Source organism: Benincasa hispida, chromosome 2 (genome assembly GCF_027475165.1).
Source record: "Benincasa hispida cultivar pf3 chromosome 2, pf3_genome.v1.1, whole genome shotgun sequence".
In the NCBI taxonomy this organism is placed as follows: Eukaryota; Viridiplantae; Streptophyta; class Magnoliopsida; order Cucurbitales; family Cucurbitaceae; genus Benincasa; species Benincasa hispida.
Genome location: NC_143479.1, coordinates 34,203,057 through 34,227,615, shown reverse-complemented (window position 1 = coordinate 34,227,615; position 24,559 = coordinate 34,203,057). Strand labels below are relative to the sequence as shown.

The window sequence follows — 24,559 nt, the reverse complement described above, 5'->3', positions numbered from 1 at the left end:
CCTCTAACTCTTTTACCTGAAATTCTTCCAAATTAAGCCCATACTCATACTTAACCTCACTGACTCGTTCTTTTGTGGCAGACGATAAATATTATTGTCCGAATCGGTCCACGTATATTCCATCACAAGGTCGAGCTCAGTGCCACATACATGGGATGACTCTAATTGATTTCCTTGCTCAGAAATTTGAGGGACCATTGGTTATGCAGGATCCTCGATGCTCATATCTCCGTTGCTCACCTTGGCATCCTCAGAGGGTAATTCACAAGGCTCCTCCAATTTCCTAACTGATTCAGTAATTTGAGCGATTTGGTCACTCATATTTTGAATTTCGGCTCTGACCTCACGTTCGAAATAGAGGTCGTCCTGCTGGAAATTGATGGGTTCTTGATAATAGTAAGGGCATTCCTGCACCAACTCACTAGAGCGATTAGAAAGTTCCCTAACTATATCCTCTAAAGAAATACCTGTGTGGGTAGACTGATATCGCATTGGCAACGGTGTTTAGCCCGCCAACTCCCAAGGAGAATAATATCTGCACTCAAGGCTGTGCGAATTTTGAATCTGCATATTTGCCAAAGCTCTTACAACAGAGGTTAGTTAAGAAATTTGATCTCTAAGGCCACGAATCTCCCTTACCGCTGGTGATTCTCCTTGCTCCACATATTGAAAACCATACCTGTTGATACTTCCTATCATAAAAGAACAAATAGACACACAAAAAGGAAAATATATATATTTTTTTTTCGTTTTTAAAGTTTAACAGTCAACTCTAACTAAAAGATGTTAATTGACTTGCCTCCCCGACACCATGCTCGAATAAAGAGAAATTTGAGAGTTTTGTCCGAGAACAAGCCCGAATAAAGAGAAATTTGAGAGTTTTGTCCAGTTTTTGAGTGATTTGAGTCAAATTGCTGAGCAATTATTGGTATAGTCAGCCTCGATCCCCTCTTTGATCATTGTATTCTTAATATGCCTTTTAGAGGTTAAATTATTTTCTTGGGATAGTTTGTATGTCTAAATTTTTGAAGGTCAACTAGTTTATTTTATTCAATTGTTGTGAACCCTTTGAGGGATTTATAAAAAATTGGCTAATTGGGCTATTAGAATTTCTAATAGGTTGAGGGGTTTACATAATTGGAAAAAAGTAACTAGTACCTAAGCATAGAAAATAAAAAATATACAAACTAATCCCAAGATTTTTCCTCAATTTGATTCAAAACCTTTTTTTTTTTTTTTTCCTCCTTCCTGCACTTGCTCTTGTTTCTCTATTTGTTTAATTTCTCTCATCAGAACCAAAACTATTAACCCCTCCCCCCCCCCATTCATAAATTGTTCTAAATTGATTCAACAGTCTCCCCGTGGATTCGACCTTGATCTTACCGCTTTGCTACGTCTGTAGTATAAGTTTTAGATCGGTGAAAATAAATTATTTTTGTTCGATTTTAGAGTTGAGTAACGACATCGATCCCGAATCCCAAACACTCTTCAAACTCCTCAACCCTAGCATTTAGCTCTTTAAAGTTAGATGCAGCCTCTACAAGAACAAAAATGGCTTCTTTCATCTGTTCCAAGTCACATCCCAGCTCACAAAGGAGATAAAGTTCATCTACAACTCGATTAAGATTCTCAAAAAGGAAGCACCAGAGCCGCTGCCTAAACCTTTCTTTACTCTCTGTCTCACCTTCACTGGGGACACTCACAACTTGCACATTATGAGTTCCACTCCCTTGTTCAATTTGGGCTTCTTCAACCGAAACAAAGGAACCCCCTGAATTTTCATGTCCACTAGTTTCAGTTGGAACTGACTCAGCATTCAGAACAGGCAATGACAAGCTATAAATCTCAGTCTTACCTGCTGCTTCATGGAGCACTGGATTTTCTACCTCAGGTAACTCGATAGCTTCCAGGACTTTTGGCTCAGTTACAATTTCTTCACAAGAGGGAGAATTAAAATTTGGGCTGTGATCATCTACAGGTTTGGTGTGTTCAGTTCCTGTATCCTTGAAATTTGAGCCATCACTAACCGGACAGACTGTTGCTTCACTATTACTTAAATACTTCCAAATCTTCTATAAATTCCCTATTTATATCTTGATGGCTAACTTGGCATAATTTGTCCTCATTAGTTGATAAAAGAGTCTGATGAGAGGCCTCCTCTTCTCTGACTGATGCTGCCACCAATTTGTTCGCTTGGGTATCTATGGATGAAGAGACGAGTGAAGCCAAGTCGTGCTTAACCTCATTTTTTTCAGGGACACCTAGATCAACCTCTCCAATATTACCAAATTTATTTCAACTCCATTAGGACCGTTATTCAATACCAAACTATCATCCTCTAGATCACCTCATTTGACTTTCTGAACCACTCCAGGCATATCCCTATGGGGGACTTTCTCGCACTCTCCACTTCCAGCATGAAAATCTGCAATGTGCAAAACAGATGACTTGGGGAATTCAGTGTCTTGTCTGACCATGCATTTATCAGGGCAATGTGAATCTTCATCGTCTCCAATTGATGTAGCAATAGAATTCTTAGTATTACTTTGAGTATACGCTGCATAGCTTCCTCCTGATTTTGGAGGATGAGACTTTGAGTTTGACCTGTCATTTCGGGGATTTTTATTCATAAGATTTGGACTGCGCAAGGAATTAGAGGAATTTTTTCCTGAAAATCCTCCAACCCAACTCTGTAGGGAAAACTTAGAACTGCTCCTGTGCTTCTGGGAAACAAAGTAGAGAAATTAACATAAATGTTAGCTTCGCCACCCCAAATATATGATATGATTAGAGCATTGCCAGGAACGTAAAATAGATAAGAATGAACCCAGTACCCAGAGGTTGAGGAAACTAAACACTTATGAAAAAGAATGGGCTGACAAGGATAGTATTAACGTTATATCATATGATGAAGTGCATGTAACTCAAATTTCAACAAAAGTGAATAAAGAAATGCTTTGCATAACATTTACAGCACCTCGAGAAGGAAAGAAGAGCCCAACACATATCCAAGTATGCCAGTAAAATTTCTAGAGCACCTACATTACAAACAAATAACTCTGTCGCTCAAGCTTTCATCTAACAACAAAACATTATCTTTAGATACAATAAAAGAACCCATTTCAAAGAATCTGTCTAATGTCCTTAAATTCTTAGAGAAATCACTGAAACAAAGAAAGTAGCTACCAATCTTTTTCAAACCGACAAACACAACTTTGTAGAGAAGAAACTCATACATTTCCCCGGGAGAAAAATGAAAAGTAACTCAAAGATTAAGATAGAATAAATCGGTGGGCTTTGGGGACTTTATTCGGATGCCAAGTGTTATAATTTTATTGTTAGGGTTTTCCATTCTTGTAAATATTTTGTGATATTTTCCTTTTCTATGCTTTGTACATGTATAAAGCATAAAGTTTTACAAGTGTACACTTGTATATATTCACATCTTTGGTGAATGAATAGTGCATTCTGATTTTCTCTCAAACCTAAAAGTTTTACATGGTATCAGAGCTCTCTAAACAAACTTAGGGTTTTGTGAACCTTAGGGTTTGAGAATTTAGAACCCGTTTGTGATACGTTTAGGGTTTTGTGGAGAGGTGAGTTTACACTTTTGCTCACAGTCGCCGTCTTTGATTTGTTCGCTGTCGTTAGTTGCTGCCAGAAAAAAAAGCTAGTTTTTCGACACCGCCCAGTTCGTCGAGGAGCCCAGTTGTCGATCTACAATTCGGATTCCATCTGACCAGGGCGTGGGGCTCACGCGCCACGTTTTCATTCTGCCGTCGGTCCATGCGCCGACGCGTGTAGGTGTGTGCACCATTTATTTTTGTTTGTCTTCTGTGGGTTTCCTCAGTTTTATTGACTCTTCTTGGTGGTGTGTTTATTTGGGATATATAGATATACTCACTACTTGTAAAGACATCTCTTCGGTAAATTAGGGTTTGATTCTCTACTGTCTGGTGTTGATTCTCTGCTGTCTGGTGTCTATTTTTTGAGGTAATGGCTGATAAGAAACCAATAGTCATGTCTGAGATTGTTCCTATGGTGTCAAAAGTAATTGAACACAAGTTGAATGGATCCAACTATTATTCATGGAGATCAAATGTTCGCCACTTTATTAGGAGCATGGAGATGGATGATCACATCACAGATGAGCCACCGATTGATGCTAATAAAAAGATTTTGTGGTGGGACGATTCAAGAATGCTATAAATCAAGAATTCTATTGATCGTGAAATCATTGAATTAGTAAATCACTGCGAATCAGTCAAGGAACTATTGAAATATTTGGATTTCCTTTATTTAGGGGAAGAGAATATTAATAGAGTGCTTGATGTTTGTAAGACTCTATATCAACCTGATCAAGGAGAAAAATCTCTTACAAGCTACTTTTTGGAGGTTGAAAATACATGCACGGAATTCAATGCCTTGATGCCAATCAACACAGATCCAAAAGTTCTAATGGCTCAATGTGAAAAATTGTTTATCATGAACTTTTTAGTAGGTCTTGCCCCTAAATATGAGATGGCAAAAGATCAAGTGTTGTCAAGCTCAAATATCTCATCGTTGGTAAAAGCTTACACTCGAATACTTCGTACTGAGAAGACACAAGAAATTACGTTATCTGATTCTAGTAGTGCTTTGATTGGGCGTACAAATGATTATAGAGGTAATAAGGGGGTTGAATCAAATAGCTCCAAAGGTCACCAATAACCAAAGATCAAATCCATGAGGTATTGTTTGCTATTATTGTCATAAACCTGGCCATATAAAGCGTGAATGCAGAAGATTGATGAATAAGGGTCAGATCACCCTCTGCACATATCACTTCTACTCCTGATAATCTTGAAAAGTCAATTACGATTTTTGTAAAGGAGTTTGCTAAATTTCAGTAGTATCAAGAGTCATTGAGGGCATCATCTTCTACTCCGATTATGGCCATCGTAGAGACAGGTAACATTTCTAAATGTCTTCTTTCCTCCACGTAAAAATGGGTCATTGACTTTGGCGCTACAAACCATATAACAGGTAACCCCAGTTTATTCTCTAACCTTTGTACATCTACCTTTTCACCTAATGTCACTATAGCTGATGGAACCTCCACTCTAGTTTTAGGATCAAGAACCGTCCATCTTACTGAATCAATTTCTTTGTCATTAGTTTTAAATTTACCACATTTCTTGTTTAATTTGATTTCAGTCAGTAAACTCACTCGTGATCTTCATTGTTGTATCTCCTTTTTCCTTGGTTATTGCTTATTTCAGGATCTTACAACGAAGCAGACTATTGGTAAAGGGCGTGAATTTGGAGGTCTTTACATCTTTGAACCACAAACACCTACGACCATCACATGCTCAAGCGTGTCATCTCTGTTTGAAGAGCATTGTCGTGTGAGTCATCCGTCTATCTCTGTGTTGAAGAGTCTTCGTCCACAACTTCAACATTTGTCTTCTTTAGATTGTGAGTCATGTCAGTTTGCTAAATTTCATCGTTTGAGTTTGTATCCTCGAGTCAATAAACGAGCTAGTGCTCCTTTTGAATTAGTCCATTATGATGTTTGGGGTCCATGTCCTATTGAGTCTAGAGGAGGATTTAGGTATTTTGTTACATTTGTCGATGACTATTCTTGTATTACGTGGTATATTTAATGAAAAGTCGTTCTGAGTTACTTTCTTATTTTCATAACTTCCATGCTGAAATTCAAACTCAGTTTAGTGGTGCTTTTAAAATCCTACGGAGTGATAATGCTAAAGAATATTTCTCTCATGCACTCAAGTCTTATTTAGATGCCCATGGCATTCTTTATCAATCTTTTTGTGTCGATACTCCATCTCAAATGGGGTTGCAGAACGAAAGAAACATCATCTCCTTGAGACAGCTAGAGCTTTGATGTTTCAGATGCATATTCCAAAATTCTTTTGGGCTGATGCTGTTTCCACAGCTTGTTTCTTAATAAATCATATGCCCTCTTCCATTCTTAAGGGTGAGATACCTATTCGTACTTTATGCCCCAAGCAACATTTGTTTCCCATTCCACCCAAAATATTTGGTTTTACCTGTTTTATTCAGGATGTTGACCTCAACATACCAAGCTGGATCCAAAGTCCTTAAAATATATTTTCCTTGGTTATTCTTGTGTTCAAAAGGGGTATCGGTGTTATTGTCTTAGTCTAAATAAATATTTCGTCTCTCATGATGTCATGTTTTATTAACATACCCCTTTTTTTTCATCACTATCTTTCTCTTCGAATAAGAGTTAGGGGGAGCATAAGAAATTAGAGGATGATTTCATTGTCTACACAGTTATTTCTCCTTCTGATCCTCTTCCTGATTCATCTCTACCTGTGGCTACCTCTACTATTCCACCCATCGTTAAGGTCTACTCGACGACGACGACCTCCTTCAGTTCCATGCTCTGTACCAAAGTTTTATTTGCCATTGGATCAAGAAACGAGTGATGATCTTCCTATTGCTCTTCGTAAAGGTAAACATACATGTGCTCATCCTATTTCCTCTTTTGTCTCATATAACTATTTGCCATCTTCTACATGTTCATTCATTGCATCCTTAGAGTCTGTATCCAAAACTGTTCATAAGGCTTTGTCTCATCCTGGTTGGTGTGCCGTAATGGTAGAGGAGATGCCTTCCTTAGTTGATAATTGTACTTAAGATTTATTTTCTCTCCTTGCAAGAAAGAAGGCTATCGGTTGCAAATGGGTATTTGCAGTTAAAGTCAATCCTGATGTTTCTGTTGCTCGGTTAAAAGTGCGCCTTGTAGCGAAAGGTTACGCACAACCTTATGGCGTTGACTATGCTGATACTTTTTCTCCTGGAGCAAAAATGGCATCTGTGAGGTTGTTCATTAGCTTCAATCAATCATTGGCCTTTATATCGGCTATTAAAAATGCATTTCTTCATGGTGATCTTCAAGAAGAGGTGTATATGGAGCAACCACCAGGGTTTATTGCTCAGGGGGAGAATGGAACGGTGTGTCGCCTTCGTAAATCATTGTATAGATTAAAGCAGAGCCTTGGTAAATTTAGTAGAGCCTTGGTAAATTTAGTAGGTGATTGAAAGCTTTGGAATGCGGAAGAGCACGTCAGATCATTTGGTCTTTGCTTTGGAATGCGGAAGAGCACGTCAGATCATTTGGTCTTTTTTAAGAGATATTAGGGTGATGTCATCTTGTTAGTCGTATATGTGGATGATATTGTGATTATTGGTGATAATGCTTTAGGTATCCAATCTCTAAATACTTTTCTTCATAGTCAATTCCATATAAAAGATTTGGGTATGTTGAAATACTTCTTAGGAATTGAGGTGTAAGAAGCAAGAAAGGAATACTATTATCACAGAAAAAATATGTACTTGACTTGTCGACTGAAACAGGAAAGCTAGGGGCTAAGCCATATAGTACCCCAATGATGCCCAACTTACAGCTCACAAAAGATGGAGAATTGCTAAAAGATCTTGAAAGTTATAGGAGGTTAGTGGGAAAACTTAATTACCTTACAGTGACTCAACCTGGCATAGCCTATGCAGTAAGTATTATGAGTCAGTACATGTCATGCCCTACAGTTGATCATTGGGCTGCATTGGAACATATTCTTTGTTATCTGAAGGCTGTCTCGGGCGTGATTTATTATATAAGGATTATGGTCTTACTAATATTGAATGTTTCTCAGACGCCGATTGAGTAGGATCCAAAGAAGACAGAAGATCAACCTCAGGGTATTATGTTTTTGTTGGTTGTAATTTGATTTCTTGGAAGAGTAAGAAGCAAAATGTGGCGTCATGTTCAAGTGCGAAATCAGAATATAGAGTAATGACACAATCTGTGTGTGAAGTGATTTGGATATATCAACTTCTTTTTGAGTTGGGATTTGAAATCACCACATCGACAAAGTTGTGGTGTGATAATCAAGCAGCATTTCATATTGCGTCTAATCCAGTATTTCATGAAAGGACTAAACATATTGAAGTTGATTTCCATTTTGTATGTGAGAAAATTCAACAAGGGTTAGTATCTACAGGATATGTGAAGACTGGAGAACAATTAGGAGATATCTTCATGAAAGCTTGGATGGAAGACGTATAGATTATCTATGTAACAAGTTGGGCATGATTAACATATATGCTCCAAATTGAGGGGAAGTGTTATAATTTTATCTTTAGGGTTTTCCATTCTTATAAATATTTTGTGATATTTTCTTTTTCTATGTTTTTTACACTTGTATATATTAATATCTTTGGTGAATGAATAGTGCATTATGATTCTCTCTCAAACCTAAGAGTTTTACACCAAGAATTATTCGTTCATTCATTCATTTTCAACGTTCTCAACAATAAACAATAACCATCATTCATCTCCCCTCGACCTACTTCCCAACCGTCAAGAAAAGGAAGAAGAAGAAGAACTTAGCCGATAACAGAGTTGGCACCTTTTTGACTTTGAACCATCCCGATCCTTGATCATCCATTCCACTGCTTTTCTTCATCTCCAATCAATCAAAACTTAGATGTCATTTTCCAAACAATGCAAAAACTAAAAGAAATAGTAAATCAAAATCCTTCAATAATACCTAAATCTTCCAAGTCGTAAAACCAAAGCTAACCTTCCTAATTCTACGGCATCACAGATCATTACAAAAATATGGAAATTAGTTGAATCGATCACATCTATGAATGATCGACGGGAAACACAAAACGACTGCTCCCGAAGAAAATTGAAAAATCGAAAAAGTGGGTCCAATTATTCGTAGGAAAACAAAGGGAAAATTGACAAAAATGACCAATTGGAAGTTTGATTTTGTTTTTTTTACCTATTTTTTAAAGAACAAATTTTTTTTTGACCCCCTTGATGATGAAAATTATGTAAGTATGGTAAATATTGGTTGTATAATTACTCTTATGCCCCTTATTAAATTCCCACTTTCAATTTCAACCATCAACCTACAAAATTAATTCACATTCTCCACCTAAAATTAATTTATCCAAAAACCATTAACAAAAAATTATTCACACAAGAAATTCTCCACCAAATTTGATTTGTTTACAACCCCACAAAAAGTTCTCTTCACCAAATTGTTTCCAGAACCAAATTCGTCAAGTCCAAAACTTGTATTTCACGAAGTTATAATTTTGCACACTCCGTCGTAAGAAGGTATGTATTTCATTTTTGTATATATTCTCAATAGTTCACTAATTTCTGAGAAAATTGACAAAACTAAATGACATTTTTGGAGTTAGATTTATGCTTGCTTTGTTGATTTTTTTTATAATGTTCTGCATTTTATATTTATTTATAAATTTATAAAAAAAACATTAAAAAAATAGTAATTTTTTTTTAAGATACCCGATTGGGCTTCACTGGGTATTCACCGAGTAGAAAACAAATGAGTTCAAATTACTCGATCAGGCTTCACCGGGAACAAAATAAATGTTGGAATAAGTTTGATTCCCGGTCGGGTTTCACCGGGTATGGTATAAAATGATTGATCCCTCACCGAGTGACTCGGTCGGGCTTCACCGGGTCTTTCTCGGGTCCGGGCCCAATAGAGTTAACCCTAGCTCGGCCAGGTGCACAAAAAGCCAGGTGGACGACTGGGCCAAAAAACAGAATCATTCAATTTTTTTTTTTTGTTTTTTTTTTAAATTTTGCTTTTTCTTTAACTACATTATATTAATACATTTTTTATATAAAGAAAAATGTGTGTTTGGATTTGTTTTGGTGGCGTTTGGAATGAAAGGGAAAAGGATTATGATAGAGGAGAGTTGCAGGGGTTTGGCACTGAGTTGAGCATAACCTATGATGAATTCCTGACTGGAGTTTATAGAATAAGTGGAATAATGTCAGATGAGTATAATATTATTATAAGATGTATACTTCAATTGAGATCCAAAGCTAATAACATCACTCCTAGGTTTCTCTACCTCTCGAAGAAAAATATAATGAATTAGTGGTTCATTGAAGATGATGTTTGTGTCAAGGAGAGGTCTAAAACATGTTTGTCTAAACATTGCTAATTGTATAAGAGTTTGTTTTTTTCTTAATTTTAGGGATAGCATTTCCTATGTGGAAACAACATGAAAGGACTGAAGGAAAATAGTCATTAGGATTTCATATCTAGTTCCATTATAACCTACAATTTTCATGAAATAGATAAATTAGAAGACAACACATCAATGCGTTAGAGTACTTAAAAAGAAAAAAATTACATATAAATATAAAGAAAAAAAAATGGCTTTGCCTCATATCCGATCGGGTACGGGATCGGGCAAAAAACCAGTAGCGATGCCTACCCCTACCCGGTCCAGTCCATCGCACCCTTTCACTTTTGGATTTTGCGGTCCCATACTCGATCGGGCCTGGGACCGGGCAAAAATCCAGAAGCAATGGGTGAAACTCCCTGCCCGACTGTACCATTCTCAGACCCGGCCGGGCGCCCTTTACCCCTACCCGGTCCCGATCGAGTATACTCGTTCCCCTCCCCTTTTAGCCCCGTCCCGCCCCTTCCTGGTCATACCCCTTCACAGTCTCGGTCGGGTGCCCCCTACCCCTACTCGATCTCGGTCGGGTCTACCCATTCCCCTCTCCTTTTCGCCCGACGCCTCTTTCCGATCATATCCCTTCACAGTCCCCTTTTCTGGTTTTTGGCCCGACCTCTATACCCGGTCGGGCTCAGGACTGGGCTAAATACCAATCTTCCTTGCCCGGTCACATACCCGACCAAGTAGTTTAAAGCCCGATCGGATGCCCCTATCCCTACCCGGTTTTGCCCCCTTCCCCCTTGTCCTTTCCCCTCTTTCTCGCCCATACCCGGTCGAAATATACATGGGCCCTACCAGTCTAGCATAGATCTAACATAGATTTAAAACAATCATTTTATAGCATCTAAGATAAACTAACATTGAGCGAGAAAAAATGAAAATCTGTATCTGATTAGATGAAAAGTCCCAAATAATCTTCAATGAAAAGGAAAATGGCAAGGGAAATCGAGATAAATAGAGTGAGACTGAGGAAATGTTAGGGGAAATGGAGGAGAAAATGACAAGGAAAATGTGAGAGTGGGGGGTTTGGAGTCACTTTTGAAATGTGAAGGGCATTACAGTAATTTTACTTAATTTTCAAAATTGTGGAGGTCAAAAAAACAATCTTTTTTAAAAAGGGTCTAAATTTCAAAATTAAAACTTCAAAAATGCTATTTTTGTCAATTCCCCAAAACAGAGCTCTGAGTAATCAGAATAAGGAATATAGTGGCAAAATATAGGTGGGCATGGCAATGGCAGGTGGGGAAGGTTTTTCTAGGTCTTTATACACATACAAGAAAGGAGGAAAAAGTAGGTGAGAAATTTGTATATTATATGACAACAAAAACGAAGAAGACGAAGAATTGAAGGGTTGGGATGAGAACATTATTTCAGTTAGGAATCTATTTCTGTCGTATAATTCAATCAAATTTCCTTGATCGGTCTTAAATATTGTCCATAACAGCACAGCTCCGTCGCGCCGGAACCGCCTTTCCTTGTCCACGGCAATACAACAACATAGGCCCCTTCTATACTTTTCATTTTTTTCCCCTCTTTGTTAGGGATCAAATTTTTTTTTTTTGTTGGTTTTTAATTTATAATAAAAATTCTATATTTAGATGGAGCATTTTGAGTTCGATTTGTAATATAAAATTCATTCTATTCCGACAGTTTTTAATCTAATCCTCTCTTTCATTCATTTTCATGCTTCACAATCTCATTTTTATTCCGTCTTCGATTACTCACGTTTTCCAACACTCCTTTGATTCCCATTAATCCTGATTGCATGTGAGCTCTCCAAATACAACCATTTCTTAGGTCCTGAATGATAATTATTTGGTTTTTTATTTTGTTTTTGAAAATTAAGTCTATATCATTAACATTTCTTATAATGATGTGCATATCTTTGAAAAGTAAAATTGTTGAATTCTTAGCTAAATTTCAAAAACAAAAACAAAAACAAATTTTTTAAAGTTGTTTTTTTAATCCTCAAAATTTGGCTTGATTTTTTAAACTATTCATAAAATTTTAGAGATGGAAGTAGTGTCCATAGGCTTAATATTTAAAAACAAAATGGTTACGAAATGAGTTCTTAATTGTTGTTTTTAAGTCTCGTTTTGAACTCATTATATTTTGATTTTTTTTAAAAAAATTAAACTTATTTTTAGTTTTATCATGATTTCTTTGTTTGTTATTAAACAACCATATTGGTTTTGTTTTATCATGATTTCTTTGTTCATTATCTTTTTTCTTTTCTCATTTAATTTTTTAATTGTCAATATTTGTCTGAAATCTATATTATTTGAAATCATGCTCAAATTAACATGTTATTATCTATATTCAGAAGTACGTTATTCGTTTTTAAAAACAAGATAAAAATAAAGACTCAAATTATTCTTTTTGAAATTTTAGGGGCTAAAATACACAATTTAAGAGCTGAATGCAAAAAATGAAGTTCAAGAATAGCATAAACATTTAGATATAGTAGAATATAAAAAAAAATCAACTAAAATAGAATTTTAGAACCTAAAATATCAATAATCTAGATGGATTAAAGATTATTTTAAAATGAATTCATATGTTTTTTCCTAAGTTCAGTTTGGATGACTCATTTATATTTGTAACCTAGACTGTAACGATGTAGATTAGATTAGTTATGTCAAATGTTTAGAGTGATTAATATTTTTATAACTCTTAGTTAAATACGTGTTTAAAAGTTTTATAATTCTACTCTAAGGTGTGAATTTATCAAAATTCAATATAACCAGATCAATCCAACCTAAATATTATAGGTTGGTTGATAAGAATGATATGGATTATTGAAATTAACAAATCAACATGTTTATAGCTTAATAAAAAAGTACAGGAATTGTAGGAATTAACAAATCAACAGGTTACATTTAAAATATGATAAAAACCAACTCAATCCAATCTGGCTAGGCTTTTTAATAAAATTTTGTTTCATTGGAATATATTTCTATGATTGATCCAATTATTGAGGTTTGCATATTAGGTGGGTTTCAAACTTGTGAATTATTAGGGTTATTTTTAAATATAGAAAAATAAATCAAAATATAGTAAAATTTTAGAACTAAAGTTAGGGGCATTTTGGTGTCACCAAAAGCCTCACCAATGGAGATAATTGTCCTTATTTACATACCCATGATCACTTCCCTAACCAATGTGGGATTTTGTTCGTATTCCCCACAAACAAAAACAAAAACAAGAAATTAAATAGTAAATAGACGGAGATTAAGAGAAATGTGGATTAAATTTCAATATTTATAAGTGGAATTATTGGCTTAAAAGTACTATATATCTAATCTAATATATGAATCAACGAAAGTCGTCTAAAATTTAATTTAAACAAGTTAGGGTAAATTTAGATTAATATTTTTGTTTTTAAAACTATTTAGAAAAATATTGTAGTTTCAAAAGCATTTAGAGAATTATTGTATTTTTTTTATTCCAGTATGTCGAGTTTTGAAAACTCAACAAAGGAAGTCGAGTGTTCAAAACTCGACAAGGGTAAGTCGAGTGTTGAACACTCGACTTCTTGATTCCCTTTTCATTTTCTTATTTTAATATTCAGCCTCCATTTTTCATTTTATTATTTATTATATTCGACCTCCCTTTGTTATTATTTTTTACCACCATTTTCTTAACTCTTAATAATAATATACTACCTTCAATCTTTAACTAAACTCTAAGAAATATCATAGAAAATAATATCTCATTCACGTTTTCTTCTCTAATTTAAAAATAATAAAATATAAATTAAAATATCCATATTAATACAACCATTATCTCATTTATTTAAAAATAACTAAAGAAAATCAATGTGTCCCATAAGGCGGACGTCGTTGATTTCGAGCTGGTTGTCGTCGTTGACTTTGAACTTGAGGTTGCTCTGGTTCCTCTTGATTTTGCTCTGGTACTTCTGTAGGCACTCCATAGTATAAATATTCATTATGCTCTCCATGTCGCAGCTATGTCCATGCATGTATGAAGACGATGGACCAGTCTCTGAATCATAATATCCTGAATCAAATGTTAGCATCATCATCATCAGACTAACAGAATCAATTTGGCTCTGCATCTGCATCCTAGGGGGAAATTCTTCCACATTGTGGGCAACATCATCAAACTCATCTTCTTCTTCTTGAACAGGTCCCCTACGTCTAGGAATTGGTGGAGGAACAATAGGTATATCGTACATATAATGTATCTTCTCCATATAGCTTTTGTTATCACTACATATAGCAAGAACCTGGTTCGGATCATTTGCAACATCATGGAGTATACTGTTGTTCGATCTCTGTGAATTATAAAATAATTAGACAATATTTAAAATAAATTTAAATTAAAAATAATTAGATAATATTTATTTATGTACCAGATGACTCACAACTGCTCCCAGACGAGTAACGTAGTGCCTTGTAATATTATTATACCAGTTTATGTAGTTTTGAGTGACATCCATATCAAACTGTCCAATAGAAACCCTCGTTGCAATAAACCTTGCACAATAGTATCATTGCACTACCAAATGTGCAACTTTTTCAGACCAATCTCTATTTCTTAAGTTGATGTCATACAATAGGGGTTCAGTATTACAAGGTGATGGGACATCTTGCTGAAAACCGAAATGTCTCATTACCCTGATAGAAAGATGCCACTCACCAATGTGAAAACATATGAAAGGATTTATCGTCCGCTATATGTTTTGACCATTTGTACAAAAATTGGGCAGTATCCATAACAACTTTGTAAGACTCCCAAATAATCCGAAACACAAAATATTATATTGAAAAATATTAAAGACAAATACAATAAAAATTTGAATAAAAAAATTCAAGGGAAATTGCATTGTTTGACAAATACATTTTAAGAAACCAAAGTCATGACTTCAACTTTTTTGTAATTGCAGGTGTGACAATCATATATCAGTCACATAACAATTACATAGAAATCAAATAGCAATCATATAACAGTCACATAAAAATCAGATAGCAACCAAATTTTCAGGCGGAAGTTCTTTTAAAGTTTGCAAAAAAGAAAAACCTAAGGACACGCACCCAATTTTTATTTATTTTTTTTATTAAAGTTGCAATTGTCCCAAAATTCAATTTGGTTTAGTATTAATGTACCTGATCAGGTTGAAGCAGATCAAAATGTATATGTACTGGCTAACTACATGTGTGGCTATCCTAGTCATACAAAATTTGTCTCTTCACCTAAATTTTTAAATTAATAATTTAGATTTTGAATTAACTAGATCAATCATATAAAAATTAAATTGAATTAAAATAACATACCGAGAACTGTAGGCTCATCCAGCTAATTGAGTGTCATTTACATGTTGGAGCTATGGAATCATTGTTGAAAATCGTTCCCAAGCCCATAGTTGCAAAAATATCAGAGGCACAGTGATTTCGCAAACTTGAGGTTTTGTTGCTTTGCACAGCTATTTATACAACCATGCCAAACATGATCCACCCCAAGAATACCGGTCCCGCATCATAGAGGTTAGCTAACAGTGTCAAGAACATCAAGTGTACAAAATGACTTGATTTATCAGAAAATAGAGTTCCACCCATCATCTGTAGTATATACGCTCGCGTATATCTCATGATGGTTTCATCGTCCCCATCATCGATGAGCTCAAGGAATTATGTCCCTAACCATATTAAACTTAACCTCGATCCTTTAATTTTATCGGGGGGTGGGGTCACACCGAGGTACAATTGACAAATATGCAATCAGTCATCATATATCACTCCAGAGACTGGATCACCGTCAATAGATAATCCGAACAACACTTCTATGTCCTATAGAGTGATAGTTCACTCTCCAGCGGGTATATGAAATGTATGCATCTTAGGTCTCCATCTCTCAACCAATGCTGTGATGAGATGCCAATCTAGCTAAATGAATTCCAATCTGGCAAGTCCATAAAATCCAGATATACGAAGTAACGGTGGTATTCAAGGGTAGAGTGGGATAGTGCGATGTACAACTCCCTCTTGACATCTACAATAAAAGAAACCAGTGACGGTTTTGCATAGCAGAAAGTGGGGTCGATCCCAATTTTGTGTTTCACATAATTCACAAAGTTACAAAATTAAGAAGAAGAGATGCATTAAAATTAAATTTACAACATGCATTTCAAAAGGAAAAAAAAGAGAAGAATTACTAACTTTTGAAGAAACTTTTCTTCACGTTTTCCCTCGAACGGATCACAAGCACGAACCGATCTCCAAAATGGGATACCACCATAAAATAGCCTCTTGTATTCTCTAGGGTTGAGAATCAACCGGAGTTGTGGGCTCCACCTTATGATTGGAAGAAGGAAAAAGAGGATTGAGAGGGATTTTTCAGGAGAACCTTTCTCTGCCAATTTTCTGCAGAGAGCTATTCTCTCAGACAATTCAAGAAGATGATGAATGATTGAAAAACTAATCTCATCCACTCACACCCATCTGCACGTATAGGTTGAGTGATTAGGGGGAGGGAGTTGTAACTCCCTTCCTTTAATTAAATTAATATTAATTTTATCAAATTAAATTAATAATAATAATCTACATAATAACAACTTTATTATATATATATATACTATATATTATATCACATATAACACATAACCTATAGTTATATATTGTATCAAATACAATATACCTTATAGTTATATATTGTATCAAATACAATATACCCTATAGTTTTATTTTTTCTCAATAATGCATGGCATTTAATATAAATTATATTTATATTAAATTCAATTATATGAATCTCATTCACATAATTAATAGTTGAATCATATTCATATATAATTAAATCCCTTAATTAATTTGAATACTTCAAATTAATCCAAAATTAATTCTGAATTAAATCCTTGTTAAGGTTTAGAGGGGACCTTATGGACCCGTAGATTAAAGCTCCAATGGTACTTGGATAATTAATTAAACTCTTTAATTAAATTACCCAACTTTGATTAACTGTTGGTCCTTCCACTAAAGATCGAGAGTTGCACTCTTCACACTATAGATATATTTCTGTATTCATTAGATATAACCAATCAACAGTGCGATGACCCTTCACAAATTGCTCTAATTATAGCTAGCCAAAATTATCGTTTTGCCTCTGTAGTTACATTTAACTCCTTAAGTACCATTAATTCCTCTAATGAACAATAAGTTATAGTCCAACTATGACCAAGTCCCTCTCGGGCCAGGAGAGGGTGTGGTCACATTGTTCAAGCCCCGGAATCAGTCTTAAGGGACCAATTTATCTACTTATCCTGACATCAGGGAATGAATGAATTCCTTCTTGTGTAGCTTTGTTCCCAGCTCCCAAATCAGACGAATCCCCAAAATGGTAAGCATATTGAGTTGACAATCTGAGCATTCTCACCCATACAAATTAAAGGACTGCCTTCATGAGCAGGAGTTCAATACTCATTCAGGATTCAGGTCATGTCATTTATAGTCATTCTATTGAAATGTAAGTCTCTATTATTAACAGTGTTATATAATGAGACTAATCATTTTGTGGTCCGGTATTATACAAACTCTTTGTATAGGATACTCCCGTTCATATGTCTTCATATGAATGATTAGGATCAGATCATTTTTAGCACTTTACAGCATTTGCAACACCTACAAAGCGGGTCATATCCGTAGTGTCACCAGGATAAGGTACCCAACCTTATCCATCTATTACAGACCATTTAGGTTATTATTTAAACAAGATCCACCTGTATGTCTCTACATACTTGTTTAAATTACATAAAATAACCTGGGATCTTTAGTTTATTGGATTAAGTGTATGCTTATAAAATAACAATTATTTTATTAATAACAACTTGTTTATACAATGTTTACAAACTACGAGATTACAAGAGATTTAGGACACAAATCCCAACAATCTCTCACTTATCCTAAAGCATATGGAACCTAAGTACAATACAAATAAAGTATAAAATACAATAAACTAGGGCATACACTATACCCCAGTTACATCTCTGTAAACCTTGAACCCTAATTTCCCTACTTATGTACGTTTACTACTGAGACCAATATGGTGAATAGGTTAATGTGAGAACTACTGTTTAATTGTAGAGAAGTGGGTGAAGAGTTAGAGGAAATTTTTAAGTTTGGAAGCTTGACTCTCGGGTGAAGCTAGAAATTGGCTTAATGTTGTTAGTGTGTAGCCCATGAGTTGACTTTGTGTTAGGCGCTAGAGGTGAGCCACGAGTGTTGGCTTTACTTATTTGTTGAGGTTAGTTGGGCTCTTAAGGAAGCCAAGTGTGGCTGAATAAGGAGAAGCCATGCGTTGGTTGTGCACGCCAAGAGGAGCCATGTTGAGAGTAAGCAATCCTATGCATGGACAAGGCATGAGACAACCAAGTCTTGCGAGGTTAGTATGCGTGCGACAGGATCGGTTGTGCGCGAGCATGGGCACTGGGCGTTGGAGTGTTCACGCGGACAATCGCATAGCTACTTGCAAGGTTGCACAATAGAGCAAGATGATAAACGTAAGTGCTAGACGATGAGCATGAGCGCTAGACGATGAGCGTGAGCATTAGACGATAGCTATGCGATGGGTACAAAGCTAGACGATTGAGGCTTTGCATGTGTGGGGGCATGGATAGGCGTTAAGCGCAAGGTGCTGGCTACTCAGTGTGCGTTAGAGCTATGCGCTTGAGTAAGGCAACATGTGCTGAGGCAGCAAGCGATGGCTTGGGCGATGGTTGGATGTGTGATGATTAAGCTTGGCATGCGATGAGTAGAGCTTGCATTGGTCAGGCTTTGCAAAGCTCAAAGGGCTGGAGCTACGATGATGATTGAAGCCGAGTGGAGGCCAAGGGCTGGAGAACTATGGTGTGCGTTGAACCTAGTTGACGACATGCATTGATAGTAGGTGAAGTAATCAGTCTTAAACCACTGATTAGAGGCACCAACTATCCTAATCTTTTGAACTAAGCCCACTTGAGGTGAAGGTGTCATGCTAAACATTTAAGATAAGAGGTGGGATGTAGTATAAAAGGGAGGATGAACTTCAAAAAGTCAGTTTGTAGAAGGAAATTTCTTGAGATGAGATTTAAAATTTGAGTTTTTAATGAAGTAAGTCAAATCTAGAATTTTATGAACAAGCAGGAAGCTACTTGGGTTGAGTAAGTTGATAGCTCATAATAGGCGCTCGGGCAGACTAAAGGTAGAGCACCCTTGTGCGTTTAACCTGCTGTTTGGGCTGAGAAGGCTTGCGTGGAAGACTATGATGCATAGATGCCTATGTGAATAACCATGTGCGGTTGAAGGAACACTTAGAGCAAGTGTTGGTTGCATAGTGGGAATGCATTTGTGAGGTGTGTTGCCCGCTTAACAAGAATCTAAATCTCAAGGAAATTTCTAAGTGCTTGAATTATAGCCAGGTAAGCGTTAGGCCTTCTAGGGGAAGGCTAAACACTAGCTTAATTATGAGTTAGTCTCAAAAGGGGAGACCATTGCTAGTAGTTAAATATATGTTGTTGTGTTCACAGGATTGACACAATTGCTAGAAGCATATCAACCTTTAAGGAGTAGCCCTAAAGTTATGAGTGATTAAGTATTTATAATGTTTTAAGAATTTATGATTTTAAGAAAGATTATTCTCATGCTAGTTATTTTACAAAGTAGTTTTCCAAGCAAACTATGAGTTTATATTTTCAAATGCATGCCATGTATGAAAGTATGTTGTAAAACTATTTATGTGTGTTCATAATGCACAAAGCATGCATTAGAGCCTTTAAAGACATGTTACTATGCGTTTACGTATACATGCTTTAAGGAGTAAGTCTTAGTACAACTAATGTTACTTCGGGCTCGATACTGAAGGACTTGAAGAAAGTATCCGAGCAATAGTACCTAAGGTATGATGGTACTTAGTTATAACCACGTGCACATAGGTAGTTAGACGTCAAGGGGTTGAGCAAAAGGGTTCTCTCTTGACTAAGGCTTGACGTTGGGATTTAATCATAACAGTGTTACTTTCAACTAAGGATCAATTTAATGTTTTATGATGATAACAACTTTACATGTCTAATGCTTGGAAAGTTTACATTTCAGTACAAGGCTATTGTAAAGACTTATGTTTTAGTATGATCTCTTATTTGAGACTTAAGCACGAGAACCTATTTTCTTTCTTGAGTCACTCACTGAGCTAGTAGCTCACTCCATTTTAAAAATTTTTTTCCCTAGGTAGCAGTCAAATCCCTCAAAGATAGCTCTGCATCTGCTCTTCCACATAAAGTCAAGAGTTCTAGTAACCCATCAGCTAGGTGATTACTGTAAATATTTGTACACATGTTGTAGTTGTTGTATGTAGGGACTAAGTTTGGGAGTTGGGACTTATGAGACTTGTGTTGTAAATTCTGTTAATGTTTTGTGTTTAATGGTTAATGTTTGTTTGGCCTTAGTGGCAGCCGCTGTGTTTGAGATTGCATGTAGTTATTAGATTATTTAAATAAGGATTAGTAAGCAGTAAGTATCATAAAAGGGTTGATAACTGTTGCAGTCATGTTCTTGCCTGGGCTAAAAGAGTAGTCTAGGAGGGGGTGTGACAAGTTGGTATCATAACATAAGATTTTGGGAGAAAGAGAGAGTTCATGCATTAGACTAAGTCCCTTAAGTAAGTCCCTAACATGTGTACTTATTAATTAGGTAAAGATGCCAAGGAAAAGTGGCAGACCGAGCAGGCAGACAGAGGAGGGGAATGTTGACCCTACCAATGGAGGCCCTGAAGTTAGACAGGACCCAGATTCGAAGGGGAAGAGAGTTAGAAAACCAGTAGGGCATGAGACGACTTCTGAAAATGAGTGGAGTACCCCACGATTGGGAATAGATCCCCAGGCTGAGGACCGAGTACTTGATAGGATCGCCCAGAGACTAACAGCGAGTGTGGGATCAATTCAGACAGATCCAGAGAAGAAATACGACGTCGAGAGGCTGAAAGCCTTAGGTGCCACAACGTTTGACAGAGCCACATATCCAGCAGATGCTGAGATCGAGATGCTTGTTTCAGTCCATAAATAAACCGATTAAGCTTGCAAACCTTTTGCTTTTGATCTTGTTCTATGAATCCTTTTGATTGATTCATGTTGATAGTCTCTTCAAGATGGCCATTCAAAAAAGGCAGTCTTGATGTCTATTTGCCATATTTCATAGTCGTAATATGTGGCTATGGACAAGAGAATCCTGATAGACTTTAACATGGCAACATGTGAGAAAGTTTCTTCATAGTCCACTCCCTTAACCTGTAACCCTTTGCCATAATTCTATCTTTAAAGGTTTGTACCTTTCCATCTACACCTTTTTTTCTCTTATAGATCCATTTACAACCTATAGGTTTTACCCCATCAAGTTGATCTACAAGCTCCCAGACAGAATTAAAGTACATGGACTCCATTTCTTGATTCATGACTTTGATCCATTCATCCTTGTCAACATCTTTTATTTCTTGTTTATAAGACGATAGATCCTTAACACCATCATCAATTATGATGCTTTGGGCTTTTGTTAAACCCATGTAGCGTACAGGCGAGTTCACAACCCTCCCACTACGTCGAGGCAATCTCAACTCTTGAGATGATGACTAAATGAATTGACATCAACAACTCTTGTTGATGTATCAGTCCCTTCAACAATCTTATTGAAGTCTCAGTAGATTCATTAGAAATTTCACTTAAAACAATTTTGCTTCATGGCTTATGATCCCTCATGTGGTCTTCTTCTAAGAAGGTAGCGTTTATCGATACAAATACTTTATTCTCACTTCGATCATAGAAGTATCCACCTCTCGTTTCCTTGGGGTAGCCTACAAATAGGCACACTTTTGAACGAGGTTCCAACTTTTTGGGGTTTGCCATTAGCACATGGGCTAGACATCCCAAATTTTGAAGTGGCGTAAACTGCCTTTACGACCACTCCATAACTCAAAAGGTGTTTCAGAAACACTTTTTAAGGGAACGTTGTTCAAAATATAAACTGCAGTCTCTACTGCATATCCCTAAAACGAGTCAGAAAGATGAGCATAGCTCATCATAGACCGAATCATGTCCAACAGGGTTCTGTTTCTTCTTTTCGATACACCATTCTATTAAGGTGTACCAGGGGCTGGGAGTTGGGACGTGATTCCATGTTCTATCATATAGTTTTGGAATCTTAAGTCCATATACTCTCCACCCCGATCAGATCATAGTATTTTTATCTTTTTACCTAACAAGTTTTCAACTTCAATCTTGTACTCTTTGAACTTTTCAAGAGTTTATGACTTATGTTTTTTTAAGTATAGATACCCAAATCTAGAATAATCATCTATCAAAGAGATGAAATATTCATACCCTCCTTGGGCTCTTACATTCGTCGGACCACAGAGGTCTGAATGTATAAGTTCAAGGCTTCTTTGGCTCTATAACCTTTTCTAGTAAAAGGCCATTTTGTCATTTTTGCCTTCAAGGCATGACTCACATACAGGTAAAGAATTTTCTTCTAAACCATTTAGAAGTCCACTTTTTACTAATTTCTCAATCCTATTGAGATTGATGGGACCTAACTTTAGATGCCAAAGATGGTGTTGGATTGTATCAGCAACAAGGATCAATAAGCATTCTATTTCATTAATTTTGGCAGAAACTAAAGCATACTCTTCCAGAAACAAATGGTGTTGGATTGTATCAGCAACAAGGATCAATAAGCATTCTATTTCATTAATTTTGGCAGAAACTAAAGCATACTCTTCCAGAAACAAATGGGTTTCAAGTCATGCCTTTGTAGAACTTCTTCAAAGCTCGATTCTTAGCTGCAAATTTCTCCAAATTTTGTTGTAGATCACCTCAAGATCTTTCCCACTATTCTCTTGGAGCTTTAGATTGAGTTGTGGGACTCAAAATAAGCTTGAATTAAGGGAACTTGGAGAATAACTCACAACAGCAACCTACTTGAAGAACACCTTCTTCAACACAAATTTTTCAGCAAAAATTCTATCGATTGCATGCCTCAATTCCACTTCAATCTTCTCAAATATATTACAGACTATCATGCAAAGAAGATGGCTGCATGAGATGCAGCTCATGCTTGGAGTTGGAAGCCAAAGTTTATGGGTTTTGTGTGAGCTACTTTGAAGGTAAATGGAAAATCCCATAAATCCAATTTATGTTTTTCTAACTTTTCTATTTTTACAAATTTGATTTCAAAAATAAATTTGATTTATAGAATTGAAAATATTATTAATTTTACAAAATTAATTTCATAAATTAATTTTTCTAATAAAATTAATAAATAATATTTAAACAATTTAAATAATTCTAATTAATTTAATATCAAATATTAAATTAATTTTACACAAATCCACATTCATACATTTAAATCATATTTAAATATTAATTCTCCAATTCCGTTTAATTCTTAAAATTAAACGTGTAATTATATTTTATATAATTACTAATTCTTTTAATTCTAATTTGAGCATTTCAAATTAACTTATGACGCTACTCCAAAGTTAATCCATTTACGAGCTAGTAGGGGGACCTCGTGGACCTACAGATCATGGACTCCAACGATCTGAGCTCAAATATCTGTTTTACCCCCGAGATTACCTCTTGTTCCTTAAGTCCCATTGATCCTCTAATGAACAATTGATTTGTGATCCAATCAACAAACGAGTCCCTCTCGACCAATGAGAGGGTGGGGCCCCTTATTCAAGATCTAGAATCAGCACTTAAGGGAACAACCTCTCTACTATCCCTAACAGCGGGTAGGAATGAATCCGTCTTGCACCCTATATCCCCAACTATCTATCCAGTCTTACCCCTGAAATGGGAGTTTATTGAGCCGACGTTGTTGAGCCAACCCCACCTATGCAAATCTAAGGATAATTTCGAATAAATAGGAGTTCATAGTTAGCTCAGGATTAAGGTCAAGTTACCTAGGTCATCGCTTTGAAATAGTCAGTCTTAAACAGTAAACAATGTTATAAAGTAAAAGTGACTGATTTCGTGGTCCGATCTTCTACAAACCCTTTTGCATAGGACGCCCTCACTCTTCATGTCATAATATGTACGAATTAGGATCACTTCGTTTGTAGCACTTTACAACTCGTTGTAACAACTACAGAGTAGGTCACATCCAATAGTGTTACCAAAATAAGACACCCAACCTTATTCATATACTATAGATCATTTTGACTATTTACTCGAACCCGATCCACTTCTGTCTCCACATAAAATTCAAGTACTCATGTAATAGTCAAAGGACTTTTAGGTTTATTAGATTTCTAATAAGCAATATATATATATATATATTCAATAACAACTTATTGAATTTTCATAATAAGTTTTATTGTTTACAAAGCATGAGTTTTAGGATATAAAACCCAACAGACAGGCATTTTCTTTAGGAGAAACCCTTGGTTTTTTTTACACTTGTTGCCGTTTTGAACATTTCTGTATTTAGCACGACTTTTGTGACTAACGACTTTAGTACATATAAGTTATTTTTCA

General features: G+C 35.9%; 1 pseudogene; it reads right to left on the bottom strand.

Moving 5' to 3' along the window:
- Positions 1-13,862: 13,862 nt before the first annotated feature.
- On the bottom strand, positions 13,863-14,512 carry LOC150037848 (uncharacterized; annotated as a pseudogene).
- Positions 14,513-24,559: the final 10,047 nt, after the last annotated feature.